General features: G+C 36.7%; 1 long non-coding RNA gene across 15 annotated transcripts in view; it reads left to right on the top strand.

Moving 5' to 3' along the window:
• LOC106034563 (uncharacterized) overlaps positions 1 to 13,884 on the top strand; it is a 144,957-nt gene that overhangs the window by 59,635 nt on the left and 71,438 nt on the right. The window contains exon 1 of one of the 15 annotated variants that reach the window (XR_010832240.1): positions 2,200 to 2,420. The exons of the other annotated variants lie outside the window; for them this stretch is intronic. This is a non-coding gene — a long non-coding RNA (uncharacterized lncRNA). Of the gene's footprint in view, positions 1 to 2,199; positions 2,421 to 13,884 lie in introns of those variants that run through there. 15 annotated transcript variants of the gene reach the window in all.

The raw sequence follows: 13,884 nt of genomic DNA on the forward strand, positions 1-13,884 counted from the left end.
AATAAATTTTCAATCTGCATCATAACTCTCCAGGTTAGTTGCCATGGTGATTTCTATCACTGTTTTAGGGGACAAGATTTCTATGGAAACAATTTTTATGCAGTCTCTTGCTCTGTGTGTTCTTTGTCAGCCCCTTCCTATATAAGATTTGAGTGCATTGGCAGGACTTGACCAAGAGGTTATCTTGGAGATAATTGGTTTCTGGTGAATTGTTGGGTAGTATTATTGCTTTTTTTTTTTTTCTTTTAAAGGCACTTGTTTTAAGTGTTGGTGACAGTATAGAGTATACTGGCAAGTTCACACTTCATACCTTTTTATCTTTTCCATTGATTCCTTCTTTTAAAGGTGAAAATTTGCCTATATGCTTCTTTGGAAGGACTGTTGTATATAGGAAAGGAGAAAATAGAGTTTGCTTTGACTGCTCAAACTGCTTTGCTTTTGAGGAGAATAATTTAGTACCTTAATGAGCACATTTATAATATTCTCTGGGATGCAATATTAATGCAGATAACAGGGCAGCTCATGATGCTGTTTAGCTGTTTAAAACCTTTCTTTCCCCCAGAAGTGGGATCTGTCTCTTTCCAGAAATGGAATGTGATTAAAAGAAGGATAAATGATGTGATGGTCTTGAGAAGGACAGCAGTGGGAGTAGCATGTTGAGTGATCAATTCAGTTCCAGTTCATGTTGGTGAAGTCTATTCTGAACTATCAACAGAACTGAACAAGTGTTAGGAGAGCTCTTGGGGCTCTGCGGGAGCAATCATTTACATTTTTAGCTTGCTTTCTAAACTGACAACAACCAAATCTGCTGATAGGTTAGGATATAATTGGACTATAACAGGGTGTGTGAAAACAGTCTCAACAAAAATCATTTTTTAAGATTCGTATGAGTGTTGGCAGTATAATGTAATCATTTCTAGTAGTTCTAGTGCATCTATCAGCTGATACTGCCTTCTGAGATTATGCTGTTCATTAGCCTTGAAATATCTGAGTTGTTTTTAAAGAATTAGATTGCTAAATAAAGAAAGTCTAGAATAGCTTTTCTCATTATTTTCACTGTATGTTATTTCAAAATCTTCTTATAAACTTTGGACTAAGCAAACAACTTAGGCTTGGTCAAGCAACAACATGCAGTTTTTCATTTAAAACTGATAAACGAGAAAAAAAAATTAGTTTTTTGTCCAAGAATATATGAAATGGGTTGAGAACTGGCACAGTGCTTGAGCTGCACTAGTTTTCTGTTACTGGACTTCACTAAAATTATGTTTCTTTGGCTAAAGGGGACTGTTTTTTCCAAGTCGGTAATAAGACCAGATTTCCTATTGAATTTAATACATGCAATTCAGAAATAGTATGTCTCTTACACTTTTAGATGACCTTGGCCAGACCTGGCAAAGTCTTCCTACATATAATTTTAATAAAATTGCTTTGTTTATTATATATTTAGTAGATTTTAAGGTCACCCAGGCAAACAGCATTCAAGATTTTAATTTGATGTCCTGGTTTCACCTGGAAGGGGTTGAACTGATTTCAGAGTACCATACAGAGGTGCCACACTCTTGCCCTTATAGTTTTATCGAAGTCATCGTTAAAGACCTCTGCCATGCGAGCACACAAACAGGATAAGATATACAAAACAGGGGCCTGATGTAAATTCCTTCTGGATTTCATATTTCATATGGTTTGCTTCTGAATTAATTATTTCATGGTTATTAGGTGGATTTCATCTATTCTGTCTACTTCTTCATTCTGTTTGAAAAATTCCTTTAGTCTATTTTCTCTTCTCACTCCTAAGAGCCCAGTCAACTAAATCTAAATCTTTTCCCTTTAGCCTTTTCTTGTCTTGTTTCTCAACAATTTTGTGCCATTGATATATCAAAGAGAGTCATCTGAAAATGAAACCTACCGTGTTAAGCATTTAACAGATTTGTTTTGTAGCCTTGTTTTCCTGACGCCAAATCATACCTAGACAAAGAGGGTAAGTAAAAAGAAAGCTGAAGGAAGGAAGTATTTTTAATTTCGAATGTGCATCATCTGTCTTGCTTTGTCCCAGGAAGCATTTAAAATCAGCTTCTTTGCTTGTCATCAAGGAAGAAGCGTATTTACACACTTGGAATAGCTGTGATTATCCCCTAGCAAAGTTGTGCTTGTTTGATCTTACTGGAACTGCTCTCAATATTTTAGTACACAGTTGGAGATTTCCACAAGAAAGTAGAGGATGACAAATCCCCTGCAGTTTTTCTAGCTGGCTACCACCTGCTACATCTAGCCAGATTAAATTACAGAAAGCTGTGTGTCCAAAAGTCAGCTATCTATCATGTTGAAAGAAACACTGGTATGAAGGTCTGTAAGGCTTGTTCTGTGAAGCTCTGCTTTTCTCACTGATGAATTCTAGTCTGCCTATTTACTTCAACACCATGGTATGTTATTGATTTATAATTAAAATGATTTAATTTAAATAATATTGCTAAAATAGTTGCATATCATTCTCTCCCACCTTGCCATTTAACTTGTGATACAGCACAGTGAAACTACGCTCATGGTGTGATTTTTTTTTTAAAAAGGTTTTGTGAACTTGCTCTTAGTTATGTCAACGTTTTTTTTATATCTGTTTCATATGTAAATTGTGGTGTCCAATGACTCTCAATTTTGTTTCAAGTCGTTTTCAGGTCTTCCTCACTAGTGATCAGTTTCTGTAAGTCTTGTGATGTGTTAAATACAAGGTGATTGCTCTTCAGGTCATCTGCTTTTCCTTGCAGATTTTGTTTGACAACAAAAGCCTTGATAAGCTTATTCCAGGTTCTGCCAAGTTATGCATACTGTATAAATTAAATTGCAATAGTATTGTCTGAAGAACTTCCTTCCACAGCCTTTCTTGTCGTCCATTTACTAGCTAAGGCACCTTGCAGGGAGAGATGGACTGAGAAGTTGTATTGCAGGTTTGGTTGTTGCTGGCCTCTGAAAATTAAGGTCAGGACTTCGAAGTGATTGCCAGCATAAGCGTGGTAAATAAAATGCAGGCTGCATGTCCCACGTCTGATAGACTGTGAGCTCAGGCTTTCAAACTAAGGATCAACAAAGGGTAGCATGAGAGACCACAGAGTTGGTGCAGTCTCTGGAAGAGGTTGTGTGAGTCAATAAACCACAAAACACTAACCCACAGGAAGTCCATGTGCTTACAGAGCTGCTCCTTTTGGCAGGTAGTTTGGTAAGACTCAGCCATTCTTGTTATCCTTGGTGTCCTATAGGTTGCTTATCACCCTGAAAAATGCAGATAACAGCACGGCAGAGTAAAATTTCCTGCAGCAACCTTTTTATTTAGATACTTGCATTGTACTCTATCCATGATACCATGGACCAGGATATCATGGACCAGGATATCATGCTAATGTTACCACTGGCCTTTTAAGCATTTTATTACTGTAAATTGTTTTGGGGACCATGGTAGATCATGTTTCAAGTGGTATGTTCACAAGATGGATAAAAAGGTAGCATTTCAAAGACTATGAAAGGAAGTAAATTTAGGCATCAAAGACATTTATGTTGGAATACATTACGAATGAATTCCAGTCTCTTGTAACATGAAGCAGTAGCTACCTATTACCTATAGATAAAATGAGTAGCTTCCAAGAAAGGTGGAAATATCATAAAATGCATGTGTTCTTTTTTTTGCGTGTGTGTGTCTACCATAAATCTCTGTTATCACATTTACCTGAGAGGAATTGCCTCATTGCTTGCTGGGACTGTTATCAGAGAGAAATATGACTGACCTTCAGGCTCTGCGTAGTTCAGTGTCTTAATATCCTTATAGCTTTTGTTCACTTCCACCAATATTTGTGTGTGTGTGTGTGTCTTTTTCCTTAAATTTATTGTCATTTTGTTGACTATGCCAACTTCAGCATCTTCTTGGGCTGGTTGCACTGTTCATTTCTATTTCATGTTTAATTCCTTTCTTTTGAGAGAGATTGCGCAGGGTTTGTCAGTACGACTGTTGCAGTACAGTTGCCATACTCAGGCATAAGTGTGAATTTCAAAAACCCTTCCTTTGTTTTCAGGAATCCAGTCATATCATTGTTAGAAATAATATAAGTTGTGTTACTGAATAAGCTGGAGTTGCTGGAAAAAGCTTTCTGGCACTAGCTAAAATAAACGATCTATTCTTAATATATTTGCATATTACACAATTATGTTCTTTCGCTTAATCCACATAACAGGAAACATAATTACAAACCTTAAGAAGTAAAGTTTAGGATTTTTTTTTTTAAATCTGTGTCATAGATTAGAAATTATTAGCTGATTAGCTGCAAGAATTTACCCTTCGTTTTACTATTTACTATTTGCTACTGTTTACTTTGTCTTTTGATGATTATGTTGTTCTGAGATCTGTAACAACAGTGTCAATTTATCTTCAAGAAACCATGGCAATTCTTTTAAACTTCTCTAAAACGTTCTGAAAATGCGCATTGTTTTCGGACGCATAGGTGGGATCTGAAGTCATCTGAAAACCTGGTCCAATATATCCACATTTAATCCGTTAAAAACATGGATGTTTGTTATTGTTGTGTGGTTTTTATTCTTTTGCATGAGCTTGGAAAGACAGTGTACACTCACATGTAACAATTGTAGATAAGCAGTTTTCCCTTTCTCTGCTTGACAAAGCAGAGTTACAGTTTGCATAATCTTCAAAGAAATAAGCAATAAATGACTACTCTGGGGAGTAAAGACCAACAATTGTGATTTCCTGAAAATTGTGCTATGCAGAGATGAGCTTTCCAGGGCAGGCATGCTGTGGGTGGTTAGGTGTATGTTTTTATAAAAACATCGATTTTGCCATTTCTGAACACTCATCCAACAAGGCTTTTGAGCATTTGGCCAGTGTCAGATAAGAAAAGGGCATAGTACCATCATAGAAGGTAGATAATACCTGGCTGGTAAATGTTATGGGGGTAAAGAGCTTGTTATGCGAATCTGTGTGAGAGCAAGAACTTTGACACCTTCCCTTCGTGTGGGATGAAGGAACATATCTGCTTTTGCTTTTCAGGGAAGATTTAAACCAGATACTGCACATATGAGGTACTTAGGTGAAAGCAAAAATATAATTATTGTTACAGAGTTGTGCTATTAGTTAAATAGTCATTCAGTTGCATTACCTTCAAATACAGTGCTCTAATACAGGCTAAGGAGCTGAGCAGCTCTGTGCTCCCAGTGGCCACATGCAAGTACAGGTGTTGAGTGTGAATCCTGACATGAGAAAATGCAGCTTGGTAGGAAAGTTATCCCCTACAGAAACACAGAAGAATTCTCACTATTTAAGACAAATTCTAGTGTAAGCAAAGAAAATAAATGCTTTTGAAATCTTTTTTATTTACCAGTAGAGAGAATGTGTTATCCTGCTGGGATATGTCATGGCACACATGTAACTTGTTTTCTGATTTATTTTGACTATATAAATCTGTAAGTGAGCATATAAAGTGACATGGAAAATAAGTGAATACATGAAACAGTATGACTACCGTGATGTAAATAGTGATAAAGTAGATGCATTAGCAACTTGGTGAAACCTATGCATCTCTGCCATCAGAATAAACCCCTCCATGTCACCCATTACCAGGAATGAGCATTTAAAAATTGTGGTGGGTAGTCTGTTATAGGTGGATCAGTCTGTTTTATTGTGGTCAGTGTCAGCTGCAGGAATTTTCTATAGGATTTGCTGGGTGAAAGTAGTGTGATTTTTCTAGTATGTGTTTAAGCTGTGAGGAGAAAAAAAGTTTGTTTTACATTTTTGCCAAAAGGGTAATTGAAAGTTATTTTATTGGACAGGAAGAAGTTGCTGAAATTAAGTAACCTATAGCAAATATTCCTCAATCCTAAATAGTCATTAATCACCTTTATTTTGGCTGTCCCAAAATACAGCTCCTCCTCCAGGAATCATAAACAGATGAACTATTTTTGCTTTGGAAATACTCAGCTAATACATTGGTGAGAGGTAGGCCTAAATGCCGAGATTTAATGATAACCTGTATTTCATGACTTAATTTTATTTTGCAATAAGGGAATTGATTTATGAAAGTAGTGTTCTCTGCTTCATCTTTGGTATATATGGCAGAACTGAGGATCAGCTTTCGGGTGCCTAGGCGTGATGATGAAGCCCTGTCCTAGGTGCTCTTGTCTTCTGATGGTACCTGTGTTTGGTCCATCAGAAACTATTACACAGATCTCTGTTCCTTAGGTGTGGTAGGGTATGAGATAAAAAGTTATTGAACTTTGTCTCTGTCTGGAAGCATCAGGTGTTCAGTGACCCTGTTAGAAAACATGAGTCTGAGAGAACTTCCCAAAAGCTGTCCTGCAACCAGGACTTTGTTCTGCTGTATCCTTACTTTTCCTGTTGCTTTCTCGCACATCCAGATGTAAAGCAATTGTTCTAGATGCTGACTAGATTAGGAAAATATAACAAGTTACACATTCTTCCTCATAAAAGTAGCTTTTATTTCTTTTATATTAACAGGCAGCATATTATTCGTAACAAGAGTAAATTTAGTACAAGGTGTCATCTTTTCAGAATGTTATATGAGGAGACAGACTCTAGAGTCAGTGTAGCATTATTACTGTCAACAGACTCGACAGGGGTGCCAACCAGTGCTGCTATAGCTTGCTTTAGATCTAAACAGTGCGAGAAAAACACATCCTGAAATTTCATTGTCATCTTTCTGCCTTATAATTTGGCTGTAAATATAAACAGAAGCTTGATATAGAGGAGAAGTATCAGAAGTAAAAGTATTTTATCCAAAACTGGCAGAAAGTCAAAAATAAGAATTCTTTCTTTACCTTTACAATTATCTGAAATGTCATTGATTTAAGAGAGCAATAGCATTTATTGGAACACAGCTTGACTGGGATGAGGTGAAAACTTACCTGTTTTGAGAAGTGGTGCTTCCCCAACCCCAGCTCTGCTGGTCGCCATGCTTTGATCCTGTAAGCTACAACTACATTAAATCGGTCCTTATTTCAGGTAATACCAAATCATCTAGCAGAAGCTGAAGACTTGTTTGTACTTGGTAACTATTAGCCTGACAACTGGGACGGCTTCTTAAATATAACCTGTTGTGAAGATATCTTCACAAGCAGGAACTGATTAATTGTTCATAAATATTATTTCATTACCATCTTGCACAGTGCATATTTCCATGTGTGTCCTAATTGTTTTTGTGCTTTAAATTTGATTAAAAGATCGTCTCTTTGCTTACAAAGAAAAAGAAAACAATTTGACTTCCAGAGACAATACAGAAAATTTTTGTTAAAAAAACAAGAACAACAACAACCAAAACCCAAAAAGCATCTACCTTCCCAAACTTTGTTTTTAAGAATCAGATTTAAAGAACAAATAAACAAAAAAAAACACCACTATATTTTTAACAAAGATTGTGTTAGATAATTGAGTTTATTTACTTATCACATTTATTATAATTTCCAAATATTTTTTTCTAGCATATTTTGAAGAAAGATTTTAGTAGAAGTAATGCTCGGACAAGGAAAGAAACCTATAGAAATTATTTCGAAGTCTTTACCACAACTATAGTCTCTGCACATCCGACATTATTGAGAGAAAGTTGAGAGCTGTTAGGGGCATTAAATGACATCAAATAACTATTTTAAACAGAGAGGTAAATATTTTTCAAGATACATTGCATTTCACTTAAGCATTTGAGTGCGAAGTTTCAACTAGAGACACTGGTTTTCTAAGAAGTTATTGAAAAGCCTGAATAAAAACAAACAAAAAACCCCTCTGTTCTCCAAAGGTAACTGAAACTTTTAAAACAAAGGCTCAGTGTGGACAAAGCTGCAGCTTTGATATCAAGTATCATCTTTGTAAGAAGTTTGGAACCAAAACAGAGGCTTTTGTTCCATTGAATTATCAGCACAGCATTGCCAAAAAGTAAAATACAAACTAATTCATCTTACACCACCAGGATAATCTGGCTTCTTGCACTTCCTGTGCTTCTTTATAAATACTCCCTTTCTGAACATCGTTGTCATGATTCACCTGCTCTTCTGCAAGTCCGAAGTTAAATGAAGGAGAGCGACTGTACAGAATACAGTAAATATTGCATCCTGGTGTGATCCTGGATGAAAAATGATTATAAGAATTGAACTGCCAATTATCAATAGACATTTCAGCTTGGGGGCAATTATTTTATATGGTGGCAACACTGGCAATAACAGACACTTTTTTTTCAGGCATACCTGTATCATAATGGTTCTGAAATCTTAATTTAGAGAAAAATTTATATTTGCGTAGAAAGATATGTCTGAAATATTTGTAAAACAGGTTAGGTCCTGTGACTGTGCAGAATAAATTCTGAGAGGTAGGTTTGGTACACCTGAAAAATTTTCAGTGGTTTAGTAAAGAAAGAGACCTTTTTCTTTTTCTTTCCTTTTTTTTTTTCTCTTTTTTTTTTCTCTTTATTTTATTTATTTATTTATTTTTGCTATCCAGTGTGTAGCTTTTCTCCTCTAGTTCTTTCTTCTGTCCTTCTCTGGGGTCCTTCTATTTTTTCTTATTTTTATATCCTGCTCTTCAAGTCCAGTCATCTTGTTAAGAACAAATGATGGAGGAGCTGCTGGGTGTTGGGGTGATAGCGTGCTCTATACATCTACTCAGAGCTGCTGAAGAAATTGCTTGCTTACCTATGAGAAGCTGGGCCATGGTCTGTGGACACCTATCAGAGGCTGAGTAGACAGAATAGAAATAATGCTCAGAGGCTGTGGAAAACAATTACTAATATGGCAGAGTTTATCAGTCACTTAGATAGAAGGGGTTTGTCAGTTTGTCACCAACATCATAGGGTTTTGGCTATATTCCCAACCACTATTAGAGGATCAAATAACATCAAGTCTCCCAAATACCCTTTTACCACCTTTCCTTGAATATGAGGTTCTGACAGTTTGCCTACCCAGCTGCTGTGATTGGTGCTTTGTCACCTGAGAACTGAACTGTCACGAACAAAGCCAGTGTTAGCTCTGTGTGGTCAGAAACAGAAGCTAGTTCAGAAAAAAATAACTGAAATATTAGCAGGCAGGTCCTGCTGTAAAAGCATTACTTTAAAGGTCAGTGTTGTTTATATTTTCTGTGTATGAGACAAAAGTGGATCATTTTAGGTCTATTGTCAGAATATTCTTTGTACATTTGCCTGCAGTGCTCTGAAAATTTGGAGTTAATTTCATCTTTAATATGAAATAAGGTATATCCATTTGCATAGTCCCAAGCAGAGATGTGCATGTGCTGCATTATGCCTTTTTAGCACGCCAGTTACACTGAGTGACAACATGTTAATAAACGCAATAGACTGAGTCCTAAAAAGATGAGAACACGGAATTAAAAGAAATCTCTTGAATCGCCCATCATCATTAACATAATATTAGATGATTTGCTTTGCCTTTCCAGTTCAGAGGTTTTTGCAGAACTCCAGTGCTCTACTGACTAGAAGTCTCATAACTTTCAGCCTAAATGTATTGACGCCCCTTTAATAGATATTTGTTCCTATTTAGACATTGCCTTTTCTCTCATCCCTGATATTTATCTTCCTGAAGCATTTGTAGTAAGTGACCACATCTTTTCTCTATTTTCATTTTGAGAAGCTAAAACCTATTCTGTTTCTACTGTATTTTCTCATTTTTCACTTCAGTTCTTATGTACTGTGGCTATAGGCAGGACATAAATACCATGGGCAGATTGTTTATAGTGATTTCTTTAATGATAATAGTGACATCTAGCCTGTAGGGAGGGGAAAATGTCATTCAGATTTCATATATGAAGTTATATTTTTCTTCTCTCCATCAAAAATTCAAGTCCAGATGAATTAAGAAAGGACATACGATATGAGATTAGTGTAAAGCAATTGTTAGCTTCTTGTTAGCTGCTTGAATGTACTGGCAGCCAGCATTTCCAGTAATGGGGACATGGGAGGAGAAGGAAGTCGAGGTCTTGAAAAGATGACAGCTGTTGAAATGTCTTCATAAATGCCATAGAAAGCACTTTTGTGTATGACAGTGTCCTTGGCATCCCAGCTGTCTTCTGTACACGGCTCTGTCAGTATAACCGGGGCCAGCAGCTGGGCCGTGCTCTGGCTTTGCTCTGCGCAGGGACTGCAGCAGGGCGCAGAATGTGTGCACCACTTCTGTAGCTCAGCTTCTTGTTGGAGTGCTGTACCAGCTGTAGATACGTCTGGCCTCTGTAAATCAAATCCAGAGTGAAGTCTGGAAGTAATAAATAACAGGCTTGAAATAAGAAATCAAGCTGCTAATAATTTTAGATCTGGGGTGTTGGAGTGTTTCTTTGGAGTGTTCTTTGGAGTGCTGGGCGATCTCTGTGGTGTGGTGAGCAGCGTAACTCCCTTAGGAATAGCTCTGGTATGAAGAAATATGTCAGGAATTAAACACCCTCTGCTGCTACTGGTGATTTCTTTGACTGAATTCGTATTTTGTTCTTCTGCATAACATCTGGCTGGAAGACATTACGTGCCTGTTGGCAGCATCCTGTTGCATTATCTCAGTATTGTCATAACCCACGTACCTATTCTGAAAAGCTTGATAGTCATAACAGTATTTTTTTTCTCTCAATTATTCATCCCTCTGAGTTATTCACTACTTGATACTTGAAGCATTTTAAAGGAAAGTAGCATCAGTACATCGGAAAAGGTATTTCAAACTGTACTAGTAAAAAGAAAATAACTGTCTCTCTTAATGAGTACTCTTTCCTAATATATTATTGAGGGGTTGGTTTGTTTTGTGTATTAAGTGTTGACAAAATGGGGAAAATGCTTGACAAGAAAATGCACTTGGCAATATAAAAAGTGCTTGTAAAATTCTTGGTGAAGTGCTTTGTGTGGCAGATGGTCTAAGCATCATCATAGTGGGCTCCTACTGACTTGGTTAGGCAGCACGTGGCTGCATTGGATAGGCTTCATCTCCTTAAAGCAGTTATAAGAACAAACAGAGCAGAGAAACAAGGGCAGTTACATATAGCTAGCTATACCTGTTGAAGGCACCTAATTAGTAAATACCTTTTGATTAATTAATTCTGTGAAAAGTGTCTGGCACTTGAGTTTAAGGCGGGAGCAGAAGCACCTTGCTATCTGTTATACAGCTGGTGAGAAGCCATTCTGGCAAGATTAGGAATGGAGATTCACTCTAAGTGGGCAGTGATGGCTGTAGCAAACCCTAACCTGGTACCCTTAGCCTGTCAGATGCTTTCACATTCCTTGTGTTCAGCTACAGACAGAAAGTAGCTTGTACGAATGAAAACATCATCATGAAACTTTCCAAAGCCTGTCACCTTGGTCTAATTGCCAATGGGAAAATAAGAAGTTAAGATTCCATTGACCTGAATAGATTTTGTTTTAAAGCATTTTGGAAAATCCAACAGATAAGCATTATTTTCCTTCTTATTTTTTTCCTTTTTTTTTTTTTTTTTTTTTTGTACCTAAGACAAAGTAAAAGTTTGGTAAATTCACTTTGATAAGTATTGCTTTTTCTCTGTTAAAAAGGATCAGGCTTCACTGAATAAGCAATGAACAATATCTTATTCGTGAAACTGTCCGCAAATGGCAACAGGTATAAACAAGCACAACCATGTGATGTTGAAATCAAGTAAATGGTGCATGCAGAAAACAAATTGCCTGTGTTTTTCAGGTAACAACTTTAAGCCTCATGTCAAGATATTTTCATGTGTGTTGCATCATGTCTAAGAGTAGATGAAAATCTGTATTAATTTGATAGTAATTTATTAACTAACATGCAATAAGTATGAAAGTATACCACTATTTCTAAAAGCCTTGTTTTCCCCATTTATCAGAAATCAGGGGTGTGCTGTATTTCAGTTAGTGTTGGGTGCATTTTACCAACTCAAGTGTAACTGTACCAATTGGAATAACTATGATAACAGTGACTCCTGTGGTGATTGGCTGCTTAAGTTAGACCCGTAAAAGATGAAAAAAGAAAGGAAAACTTATGTCATCAAAGACCCCTGACAGGTTTCTTTTCTCAGATGGTAATACTTTTTTTTTTTTTTTTCCTGGCACTTTGTATTAGGAACACATTTACCTTTGAGGAACTCTTGAGAAGCACTTCAAAAATGCTTTTTAGAAACTAGTGGATCTTGGTTCAAAAACTTATTAAAAAAAAATAAAAATGTGAAGTTTACTATACCAGGATACTTTGTAAGAAAATGTTTCAGTTAGAGTACACTGTTGTAAACTTAATTTTTGCAGGCTTGGAGGTAAATAATATTTGCAAAATATTTTAAAATTTGAAAGACAAATACTGGCCATGATACAAGTCTGAAATGAGATGAATACTGACTTAATATTTCATGATACAATATTTTCAGCTTTTTTTTAATCACTTACCTGTATATCATTAACTGTAGCGAAAGCAGAGGAGTGTGTGTAACCAAGTGGAAGTCTTTTCTTGTCCTGTTGCTGGACACTTGCCTCCCACACACACACATCCCAAAAGGCTGGCAAAGGTCTTCCCGTCAATCACTCTGTGTAAATACTTATTAGTTATGGACTTTGCAAGAAAGCCTACTGAGGCCTTATTGTCTTTTCAGTGAGAGACAGTTCTGCCTGCTCATCTGTTTTATTGGCCCGCAATGCTAACCTCATGCCAAAATTGTTATTGCTGTATAAATTAATGAGAACATGTTCTTGCTTCAGCTTCTCAAAACTCCATAATTGCAAACACTAGAGACATAATTGAAGTAACACTTTATAAAAAATTGGTCACCTTCCCCAAATCTTTTTCATGAAAATGCCATTCAGAATAATTTCTGAAAATGCTAAGAGCTTGTTGCGAGCTTAACATTATGCAGCTTTCGCTTAGGTGATAGAATTGAGCTAGATTTTATTTTATTGAGCCCAAGAAAATACCAGTTTTTCTGTCCAACTATGCGCTGTAATAGGTTACCTGCAGACATGCATGTTAATAGAAGAGCTCCCAAAGATCTGTGAAATCACTCCAAGCACCTCTGCCATTGTGATAAAGAATGGTTTTGAAGAATATCAGATATGTGGATAATGGACAATTTATTGTATGTATTCCTTCTTGTGGAGCCTACTGAAAGAGTGGAGTTCAGTGCATCACTATGTACTTGGTGCTTTCTCATCAAGTATTCACTATTTCACCCAGCTGGCTTCTATTTTTGATGCCACCAGCTTCTTTGTGCCAGTAAGCAAGAGAGTTTAAATTGCTCTCTTGTGCTTTGCAGAAAAACAAACAAAAAATCCCACTTCAATAAAGGCTTCTATTCTTTGCTCTGGCCTTGCAGCTGTTACTTGTACACTTGCAGTGTGTGAGTAGCCAAGTAGGCATTGAAGTCATTGGACAGGTCAAATATCCTGAAATTTAAGTGTCAGTGTGCAAGTCTTTTCATAGCACCAGGCATTTGATGGTCAATGTTGAAGATCAGAATGCAACTGCTTCATGTTTTTCAGTAATGTGCACTCTGTATCCCGTTGAAGAAATCAATACCGAATTCACTTTGCTCTCAAGGAAAGGAGAGGTCAGAAAATACAAGTGAAGCAACAGTCTGACCCAATTCAAAATCAGACCATTGAGTACTTAGCTGTTTTGCTAAACTGTAGACAAGAAAGTGTCAGGAGGAGCTGCACGAAAGGGTTCACTTGAAATACTACTTGAAAAATAATCAATCTTGGACACTTAAATAAGAGATTTGAGTATCTGTTAAAATATTCTGTATTAAAATTATGAAAAGATCTGAAAGTGTTTATGCAAATACAGACCATGAGCTGTTTTGCTTGTGAAGGTCCCCTTCCCCATCCACAGCAGCGTTGCTAACCATTGCATTAGAATTCGGTGTGTACAGTT

Source organism: Anser cygnoides, chromosome 6, assembly GCF_040182565.1.
Source record: "Anser cygnoides isolate HZ-2024a breed goose chromosome 6, Taihu_goose_T2T_genome, whole genome shotgun sequence".
Lineage (NCBI taxonomy): Eukaryota > Metazoa > Chordata > Aves > Anseriformes > Anatidae > Anser > Anser cygnoides.